At 37.2% G+C, this 10,746-nt stretch overlaps 1 long non-coding RNA gene across 1 annotated transcript; it reads right to left on the bottom strand.

Annotated features, from left to right (window-relative positions):
• Positions 1-2,217: 2,217 nt before the first annotated feature.
• On the bottom strand, positions 2,218-2,523 carry LOC113031182 (uncharacterized). Its single transcript, XR_003273692.2, has 2 exons — positions 2,431-2,523; positions 2,218-2,351 (listed from the first exon to the last, which is right to left on the bottom strand). It is a non-coding gene; the product is annotated as an uncharacterized LOC113031182 (long non-coding RNA).
• Positions 2,524-10,746: the final 8,223 nt, after the last annotated feature.

Here is a 10,746-nt window from a genome sequence, read left to right as displayed (position 1 = left end):
GCAAGAAACACATGACATATTGACACAGAATATAAGAACAGACTTATAAATCAGGAATTACAGAAGAAACGGAAAACTAGAAAGAAACTCAAATAAATCCTCACTAATAATAGCAACACTAATAAGTGTGGGGGATATATTGAATATTGATTTTCAAGCTTATTAGAATTGACGTGGGATTTCTCTCGTGGAAATATGCACATTATTTTTTCCTTTCTATTGGTAATTGGCACAGTGCACTTGTGGCAAGTAAGCAAGTTAGAAGACTGGCACTCTTGCTGGATATCCAGTTACGGAAGCAACACATTAACAAGAGAATTCTGAGTAAAACCAAAGTTACTTTCCCTAGTAACTAGTTACTCTGAAAGTAACGAGTAACTTGAAGTAACTGAGTTACTTTTGATAGAAGTAACTAGTAATGTAACTAAGTTACTAATTTAAAGTAACTTACCCAACACTGGTGATAAAGAGGAGAAAGTGTTTAAGGACGCAGACCGGAAAAAGAAATTACACACAAGAGAACTGTTTCGAGCGTTTTTTGTCTTTTCTGCCTGCTGTTGTGTGTTTTAAACCTTACATGATGTTGACTTTTTGAATGTTGCGTAGCGACTCTCCCACTATGTGATCCACACAAGCATTGCTCATTCATGGCAAAAACTCTGCAGCTTTTACTTTATGCTACTAAATCAAAAGTTAGTCTGTCTTGCATAGCATATTAATCAGAAGTTTAAATTCATTAGTTGTTATATGGAGGCTGTACAGAAGCTCTAAACAGCAACTAGGAAACAAAAATGAAATCTAGTCATCCATATTGTAAGTCTAATTATTTCATTTGTGAAAAACGTAGAGAAAAAAGAGATTTGCCTGTCACAACCTCAGCAGTTGGTGCGGAGCCAGGAATGGTAACAGGATCTCAGTTTCCTCCTATGGCTTCTTGAAAGTAGCCTGGCTAAGAGACTGGCTAAACAAATATACCAAATTACAAGAGTGAAAGAAACAATCATTGAGGTATTTCTTAAAACATAAGCAACATAAAAGTACATGAAGATGTGTGAGGGATGATATTTTAGATTGCTGTTTTCTACATTAAAAGTGAAAAAAAAAACATGCTGTTGGGGAGTATTGATTAGCAAATTTTCCACTTCTCAGTTTAAGCTGTAGAGACGATACAATGCCAATATGAGGATATATTTTACAAAACCACTATTTGATCTTTGTGCATTTGTCTGATTTATTTAATATGCTCTAGTTCTTCTTTTTAATGTTGCCATGTTAATTTATGATGAGATCAAGAGTGTTTATGAGGAGAACAGGCAGAGAACAAAGAGCAGGCCTGAGGATCGCAGCAAGCGAAAACTTTTGTGGGTCGAGATGAGAAGAAAAAGATTTGACAAACGTCAAACATCTATCGTTTCTCCCAAGAATATCTAATGTAAGCAAAATGTTACAGGAGTCTCCTCTAAGGAGATACAGTACTTCTACTACATTGTTCTTCTATTAGTGAAGCTTTCTCCTGGTTCAGCAAAGCATTGTTATTTCACTGTACCGTATGTTTGAGTTTAACTCAAAAACCCTTTCAGGGGTGAAACATTCCCTATGAACCAAAGGGCAATTTCAGATGGATGTGTTAACAAAAAGTTGGATTTTCATGGCCTGTCTCCAAGCAACAGTCAGAGTCGTTTTTTTTTAATGGCTGGCTGCAGTCTTTCCATTACCTTGACAACAATGGTCCAGGTAGATCATAAGTTTCATGATTTTTCTTTTAACCCAAATACTTCATTCAAGTAGATCCAATCATCCTCGGATAGCTTACAAATGGTTCAGAATGCTGCTGCGAGGCTACTCACCACCAGGTCCTCTTAAATGTTCCACGTGACACCAGTTTTGTTTTCCTTACGCTGGCTCCCCAAAATTTTGGTGATCACTTTTAGATGCCTCCATATATCAGTGAACTACTACAACCACACATCTGAGGTCTGTTGATCAGTGCTTGTTGACTTTACCTCAGTCCAAGTTAAAGACAAAAGGTGACTGTGCTTTCAAGGTTGTGGGTCCCAAATTGTGGACATTGTTTGCATTGGACACTGTTGATATCTTTAAAAAGAAACTTCAGACCAACCTGTGCAGGCATGCTTTCATTTAGATTTATCTCTTTATGCTTTAATTATTTTATACCTCTGTCACGGAGGAGCAGGGAGGACTCGGCGCAGACTGAAATCTCAGAAAAACAGGTTTATTTACACACTCCAGGTGCACTATATACAGGTGAAGGAGAAGGGGGCCAGGGTTCCCAGGGGTGCAGAGCGGGGTCGGGAAAAGCGTCCAGAGTCTCCAAACCAAACACGAGAAATCTGCATACAGAGAACAAGGGTTAGCACGGAACTTTCACGGACAGAGCTCAAAACTGGCTGAGGCTAAAGTAGCACTGACGAGCGTTATTCAATAGTCCAGCGGCGAGGTGCTCTCAGTCACTGCCTTAAGTAGCGGGAGCAAACAAGGTGAGGAGCCACAGGTGATTGCCTATGCCGGGAGCTCACAATGAGCTCCGCCCAGGCAGCGAGCAGAGAGAGAGGAGAGAGAGAAAAGACAAAACATAACATGTAGCCACACAGGGCCAGCCGAGCAGGCACGGGGACCATGACAACCTATTTCTGTATTGTAAAGCACTTTATAAGTAAACCGTACTTACATACTTCCTATAGAGGAGTTAGAGAAGAAAATATTTTTATGTCATTGTCGAATGTATTGACAAAGCACCTATAATGTATACTTTCTTTAATTTGGAGTTATATCATGTGGTTCATGTATCCCACAAACTTTTGCACATTTTTTCACCTGACACTTAGAAAAGCACAAAATCTCTTGTCTCTTTATCAGTGGTCAACAATGGTTTCTTATCCTCTGTTTCAAACATTTTTTTGCTACCCTATAAAACTAAAATATCATGTTTCTGCCACTGAACATGTAACTTCAGCGTACCTTTTCTTTCTTATTGATTAATATAAGTTTATAAACTTCTGGTTGACTCGTTGTCTAACTGAGTTTTTGCTTTGTCCTGGTTTGTTAATGAGAAGCATATCCTCCTCATTAAAGAGGACATTTTTGTGTCTGCAAACTAAAAACCCACCTTCAATTACTTGTGACTTGCTTCCCTTTAGCCTGGTCATTCCCAAACTATAGATAATCCATCATTTTTGTAGCTAAGCCAAACAGATGTCAAAATAAATACATTAATTTTAAGAATTATCATGTTCCTCATATAAATGAATCATCATCTTTTGTTTCAGGCTTTGTAGAGCTGCCATGCATGAAGACAACAGGGGGTCATATTTAAGTGGAGTTGATTAATTCTGATTGATGAGTCTGTAGGGAGTCTGGGCAGGGGTGATTGGCTAGGAGGGATGGGCAATGGTGCTCTTGCTGTGCCTGATTCACTCCCTAATTGTGTAAACTGTGTCAGATTATCCAACAGTAAAGATCCAGTTTAATTACATTTCCTTCCATTGCTGCATCATTAAAGAAGCTCAAATAGTTTATGTGCTGTGTATGTGCTGCTGCTGCTGCTGCTGCTGGAATGGCTCAGAATTGAAAAGTTATTTTGTTTAGAAGATCAAGTGGAAGTGTTTTGATGAGTTACATTGTTGTTGTTAATAATGTCAAATTAATTGGTCGTATTGGCATTTGCAAACTTCTAAACATAAAACATAGTGCTCCTGGATCCATTATCATTCATCTTAATGTTGTTTGTCTCATTTACTTTTTGCCCCATTTATCAGCACAATGCATCATTAGTAGTTGCAGTTAACCTTTATTTTTTATGCTGTTTGATATTAAAAATATATATATATTTCAGCAATCGTTCATCACACTCTGGGTTTCCTGTTACTTTGTTTGTATGTATATGAAACACGAATTCATAATAGCAATAACAATCTTTTGCATGCCAGTGACGAGTACAAGGAGTAGACTGAAATAACTTGTAAGCATAATAAATTTATTTTTATGAGCTTCCCAATGAGGTTAATGCAAATGTAAGTATTTTAATATATGAATTTTTAGTATGGTAATATGTGGTGAACACATACCATGTTTAACCTACTTGGACATATTGTTAACTTAATATGCACTGCCCATGAATATTCCTAAGTTCTCACTACAGTAGTGAAGTTTTATTTTTGTATTTATTTAGTTATTTCTTGTGAAGTTGCCAACCACTTAAAGAAATAATAAATAAAAAATAACTTCTAAGTTGATATGGTAGCAAACTGGACTAGATGACCTGGATCTAATTATCTTTTGCAAGGATTGTGTTCTTTCCTGGAAATATTAAATTCAGTTCAATACAATTTTCTTAAATAGCACCAAATTACAACAACTCCCTCAAGGTGCTTTGCATCGTAATTTCAATACCCTACTATAACAGAGCATCTTACAACATATTTTAAAAATGGATTGGGCAATTAAGCAAAATCAAACAAATCACATTTTAGTCGCTTTGGCCCTGGATGAAATGCTTTCATTATTATTCTGTTAGCAGATCAGCTGAAATGTTTGTTACTTCCGTCTCACAATGTCTATTTACCATTAAAAGTGAAAGTGATTTATATATGTTGAAGTGGTCACATTTAAAATATACTTCAGTAAAACGTCACTGGAAAAAAATATTTAATGCATATCTGTAAGTTTGTAAATGCTCTAATAAAATGATAATGAAAGATCATTATCTCTTAAGTAGCTTTCAGCTGCACCAGTGATTCTCAGGGCATGGCTTCTCTCTCTTATACAAAAAATAAAAATAAAAATACCTTTGGGGACAGTGATGTAGTTCAGACTAATTACATTACTATGAATAGGGTACATGGCTACAACCTAATACTGTATATACTGTCTATAAAATTTCTAGTCAGCAATGCCAACAAGTCCTTCTGTAGCTTACTTTCAGACAATCAGAGATATATCCATATTTAACATGCTTAAAATGTTTACCATTGCTCCCTTTAAATTTGATCTTTTCACATAACTCTTGACTGCTACAATTTCCTTATGCATGTAGCGTTACTCTGTGGATGGCAGTGTCATTTGGTAAACTTGAAACTTACCAAACACATCCAAGCTCATAGGATGGATTACTATGAAATTTAATGAAGGCAATCTTGTCTTTCTCTGGACGAATTGTCGTATTTTAGTAGTATTGATATCAGTCATCAGAAACAGTTTCAACACAATATAAAACAATGGTATACAGACATTCACCATCTTGGCTCCATATTTAGCCATAAAAAATATTCTCTGAATACCGTAAAATGAACAGAAAGGAATATGTTTAGCAAATAAAATGCAGTCTCATGGATGTATCTAACAACGTCTTGAAAAACAAACATGTTAAGTGTGACTCATTGGTTTCCCTATGAGTCTGCTAATGATGTTCTCCTCATGGTGTCTTAATAGTCCATGATGATTGACTGATTATAACTGAGGGTGTCATTTAGTCATGCCTGTAGCTCTGTGATGAAATACTTGGGCACAGTATTGTTTTTCAATAAAGGCTGCACATTCAATAGGAACACGAATTACATTTATCACGTTTACAGTTTGTTTATTTTGCTGCGGTACACACAAATGTCTACGTCATATGTCAAGGAAATGTCTCCAATAATTGTTAAGACATTTTACTCGAAACCAAAGATGCATGAATGTATCAAATCTGGTGCTAATCCAGTTAACTGCCCAGGACCCAAGGAGATGCTGCTGTTGTTGCGTGACATCTGTTTTATCAGCCTAAAAAGGTCTGAGTCAATTTTAAACTGACTGGGAATTATATTGAACACCCTGGAGCAGATATCACATCACTGCAGTTGTGAGAATATTCCATACATATTTAGACCTAGGAAGATAATAAACAATGAAACAGAACTCCCATACATAGTTGTGTTTTCTGCAGAACATTTAATAAATTAGGTATATGGGCCACATTCCTAAATACTTGATAAAGTTCAACTGGACTGAAGCATTATCATTTGAATGGTAGTATATGCCCATGCCACAGTATCGTTTTGCCTGTTTGTGCTGTCAGCTAACTCAATTAGACTGAGAAAAGAAAGAAAAGAAGCATGCGTATTAGCATGCATATTTCAACTTTTGTGGATATAAATAAGATGTTATTGTCATTAAATAGAATGATTCTTTTATATCGTGTTATAGGATCCTAACTGCTGAAAACATTTCCTTTCAGCCTGTTATTATGTGACTGACATCCAAATATATGATGTTGTTAAGAGCCTTCAGGGGCTTAAGATGTAGCTACTGTATGTATGTGTCACTTGTGGTTGCTCAGCTGATAGGGGGAATTCACAGACAAACAAAGAGACATTTCATACATTATAGTAAGATGCCAGTATCACTTTAGTTTTTGTGTCACTGCCACACCTGTCACTTTTTCAGGTGTGCAGAGATTTTGCATCCGATGTTTTTAGGGCACCCAAAGTAAGGTTGCCATTACTTTGGGTGCACAGACCACTCCACTTTGCTAATATAGACAGGTTGCACTCTGTGGCTATCATTGCAAAGTTGCTATTTCTAGTAGCACAGAGTACTCAAGGTATCAAAAATGCCACGCTCTGATGCCTTTGTTTGCAGTTTCGAGTCAAATAGAATCACGGAAAGTGATATCGTCATCACAGTGTTCCCTTTCCTCCTGCTGCATTTCATACATCTCACAAACATTATAAGCAAGGACTCAAACGAAATGCTGTGCCAAGAATTTTCTCTCATAAGGAGGCGAAATGCCCTTGGATAGCAAGTGAAAATCGATATAAGAATGTGAAAGATGAAAAATATCAGATTGTCTCCTGCTACACAGCAAACCATCTGCTAAGGCCGGAATACTGACACTCACAGTCTGTCGGTTTAGTCAGTTCAGCAAGTATACAGTGTTCTTTAATTAAGACCAACGCTGCTACAGAAACGTGGCCAGCAGATGTGTGCTAGTAATTATGCAGTGTATTTGCGTGTGTGAACAATTAGCTTGCATAAAAAAAGTAGAGAAAGCCAGTTGTGTATTTAGGCAGTGGATGTTAATGTCTTAAATTAGTACAGCATAAAATGATCCATATATTTATGATCCATATATTTACCAGTAGAAGACAGAAAGTGGAGCTCTTTACAAGACACGCTCTCCCATTTTGTTGGCAAAGAGGAGCAGTTCCTTCACAGACAGCAACAATTTGGCCTCTTGCTTCCTCACCTCTGTGATCATCTTCATTTTGATGTAAATTCTATGTAATGCCCAGTATGTTTTTCCTCCTTGATTATGCTGAAAATGTTCAACCGAATACATCCTTATCTAGACCTTCACATTTGACTTCACTACCCAAACTGCTCTCTGGCTTTTGGGCCATCATTGTTTTTTCTACAAAGTACTTTATTACATTTTTAAAGTAGGAAGTTTTGAGAGATCTACAGTGTTTTTAATATATTTAAATACAAGCACGTCTCCATAATCAGAGTTGCTTTTAAAAGCTTTAAGCCTACTGAACCGTGAGAGCTTTTAGATTTAGAGGAGATGAGTGCAGTTCCCGCATGTGCATGTACCCATGGTGGTACAAATTGAAATAAAAAGTGTTCCAGTCCAGCAGGTTGTGAGAGTGCTGAGATTTCTATAGAGTAAAAGTGATAAGAAAAAGAGTTAGAAGTTAGCTTAACGTTTTTCCACAAGGTGAAGGTAAATCATTTTAAATCCAGATGCCAATTGTAGGATAGATACAAATGCATTTAACTTCACTCCACCAATGAAATAAAGTGGTGCTTTGACACATATACCACATACGGTTAAAAATCATGAATTTATGACAGATCACAGTAACAGGGGTAATTCATATGTTCTGTGTCTGCCTCTTAGACAGTCTCTCCAGTTTACTGAGGAGTGTGAAATTGATCCAAAATGGTGCAAATTAAATTTTAATGGAATCATAAACCACCCAATCTGACTCAAACCACAACAGACAGAGTCCCCAGTGTACAAGTGACGAAGAGCAAAAATATATAAGTGTCTCGGAGGCTCTTAAGTGGCAGCATATTTTAAATGTTACCTGGCCATCCAGGCAAACTTGGAGAAAGGAGCCCATATTTGAGCGGCACATAAAAGAAAAAAGAAGGAGAATGCAACACAGGACACAAAACACACAGAAAAACATATACTTTTCAAATAATTACTCATGTGCTCTTATTTTGCTCCAAATAATCTCAACCTCCAAGGTGCTAGAAGGATTTTCAGAAACCATCAATCAAACAAATGGGAGAAATGGTGTGCAGGTGCTTATGTGATACTAAAAATGTCAGCTTTGTAAAGGAAAAATAGGATCTTAAACGAGGTTGCATGTCACTCCATTTACAATGTAATCAGAGATGCTGGTTATTTTGAGATAATTTTCTCTTTCAAGAGGACAGTGATCCAGACCAAAGCTTCAAATACACAAGAACAATGCAGCGAAAAAAGCAATCATCTTGCACAGAGACAAACCAATCTGACCAGTCTAATATGAGGGAGGTTTGGGAAGCAGGAGGTGAAACACCTCCAGATTAAACTGACAGCTAGAATGACAAAGGCCCCTTAGACTGTGATTGCTGCAAATTGACAGTTTGAAGGACAAAATTAATATTTCTTGCCTTGTCAGTGTACTGACTCTATTCCAACTCATTTGATGAATAAAAGTATTCCAAGAGTTTTCTGGAGAACTGTGAAATTTTGTAGGTGAGCCCAAACTTTTGAACAGTATGGTTCACACAAGTCCGACCTGTCAGTAGTTATCTGAGACAAGTGGGTACTGGTTGAGCTTAAATTGGCTCATCTTTGACCATGGGATTTTAATTTGGTTTCATTTGGTCAGATTGAATTCTCTTCAGCTAAAATGTGGTACCAGGGACCACAAGATTCTTGCAGGGTCCCTCTGGGAAATTATAGCCCTGCTTAGATGTCCTTAGACTGACTCTATCTCTATCCTCCTGTAAGATTTCTTACCCTTCCCTACAGTCACTCTGATTAACGCTATCTATCTTGAGTCTTTCATTCTTTTCTTTTAACAGATACACCAATACATCTACTCCAAAGAAAAGAAGTACAATTTGCAGGACATCATTCTAATTCCTTACCACACGGATCATTTTTGTCTCTTTTAAAAGGAAAACCAAAACCAAAACAAAACAAACATTTGTTATAGTTTTAATACTTGTACCACGACCCAACGTCAACTATCTTTGTATGAAGAAATATATCCAATAAACTGGAAACATTTGAGTCCAGCAATGATACTATTAAGTATCACAAATATGGAAACAAATGTCAAATTGACTAAATGACTGAAATAGCAAAAATAAAAATAAAAACAGAATCACATTTTTCAAACTTTGACAGAGGGGAAAACATATTTAGAGTTATGACCTTGTGGAACTCTACATATGTTTATGTATGTCAGCCTTTCAGAAGGGGGTTCCCAGCCAGTAAAACCATTCCGTCTGTGAGGGCGGGGCAATATATAAATGTAGCTGCTGTTCATGCATGTGTGTCTGTTTGGTTAAAGGAGGACCGAAGCTGCAGACACAGACATGCAGAGAGGCCACAGTGGACACAGTGGAATGCGGTCACGGCGAATGCCGTGTGACCGCATTCGCACAATATCTAACAAAGGGCTACTTTCCACAAGGAGTTTGGTGGATGTGTTAGAGGAGATATAGTGGAACAATTGACTTGATGAGTTAGGGATGGAGCAAATTTGAATTTCATTTTTGTGACAGCTGATGCACCTTTTACAATCATTCTTTTGTATGCAAGTTTCGAAGGAATTTGTAACAGACACCAGGCTTGCACATGCTCACTCCTCAGTAACTGAAGCAGCTAAATGGGAACATTAAAATGATTGTTTATACTGCAGTAAGACATGTCAAAATATCTTCTTTGAAAAGACCAATACCCCTAAATGGAGTCCAAAAGTAATAGTCCAAAGCAATGTAGTCTCTGAAAATGGTCCATCACCCATCTAATGCATTCTGTGCATCATAGTTTGTGTTTTCCAGCAAATGGGGAATTTGTGATGTTACAACAACAAAGATAATATTGCACACATCTTATGATCCTAGACATATAGCTCCATAAAAAGCAGGCTGGTGATCAGACTTGTCATTGGTTGTCATTGGAGAGCACTAAATGGCCTTAGGTTAGATTTTTGTAAATGTTCACCCAGTTTGGCTGAGCGTCAACAAATCTACAGAAGAGACTGAGCAACTGCAGATGTGTCAGCATGAGAGGAAAAATAAATACGTTTTACTGCAAATTTGCATCAGGTTTAATTCGATAAGATTTTGGAATACACCCACAAAGCAACAGGAGTGGGAAGATTTTACATCAGCTAATTGGAAACTAACGTCTATTAGAGGCTGTAAATATTTACCTCACCCCGGGTGTAAAAACATCAACAATTCTACAACTGTACATGTAAATGTCTGCACATCAGGAAATACAGCCTTCATGCGCACACAGAAAAGTATAGCTTCTTTCTTTTGAAATGTTAATTATGCCCCTTTATCACGTTCTTATCTCCCTTTTGACCTTCCTTCACCTTTTCTGTCTCTCTTAATATTCTTGTCTAACAAATAACTTCAAGCGTGACATCTGCTCATAACGCTTGGAAGTGTGAGAAGCCAGTTCTTCACTGAAGTACGCAAAGGAAGATGACAGAGTGGAAAGTTGCTTCT

Source organism: Astatotilapia calliptera, chromosome 10, assembly GCF_964374335.1.
Source record: "Astatotilapia calliptera chromosome 10, fAstCal68.1, whole genome shotgun sequence".
NCBI classification, from domain to species: Eukaryota; Metazoa; Chordata; class Actinopteri; order Cichliformes; family Cichlidae; genus Astatotilapia; species Astatotilapia calliptera.
Note: the sequence above shows the minus strand (reverse complement) of the source record. Positions and strands in the feature narration are given on the sequence as shown.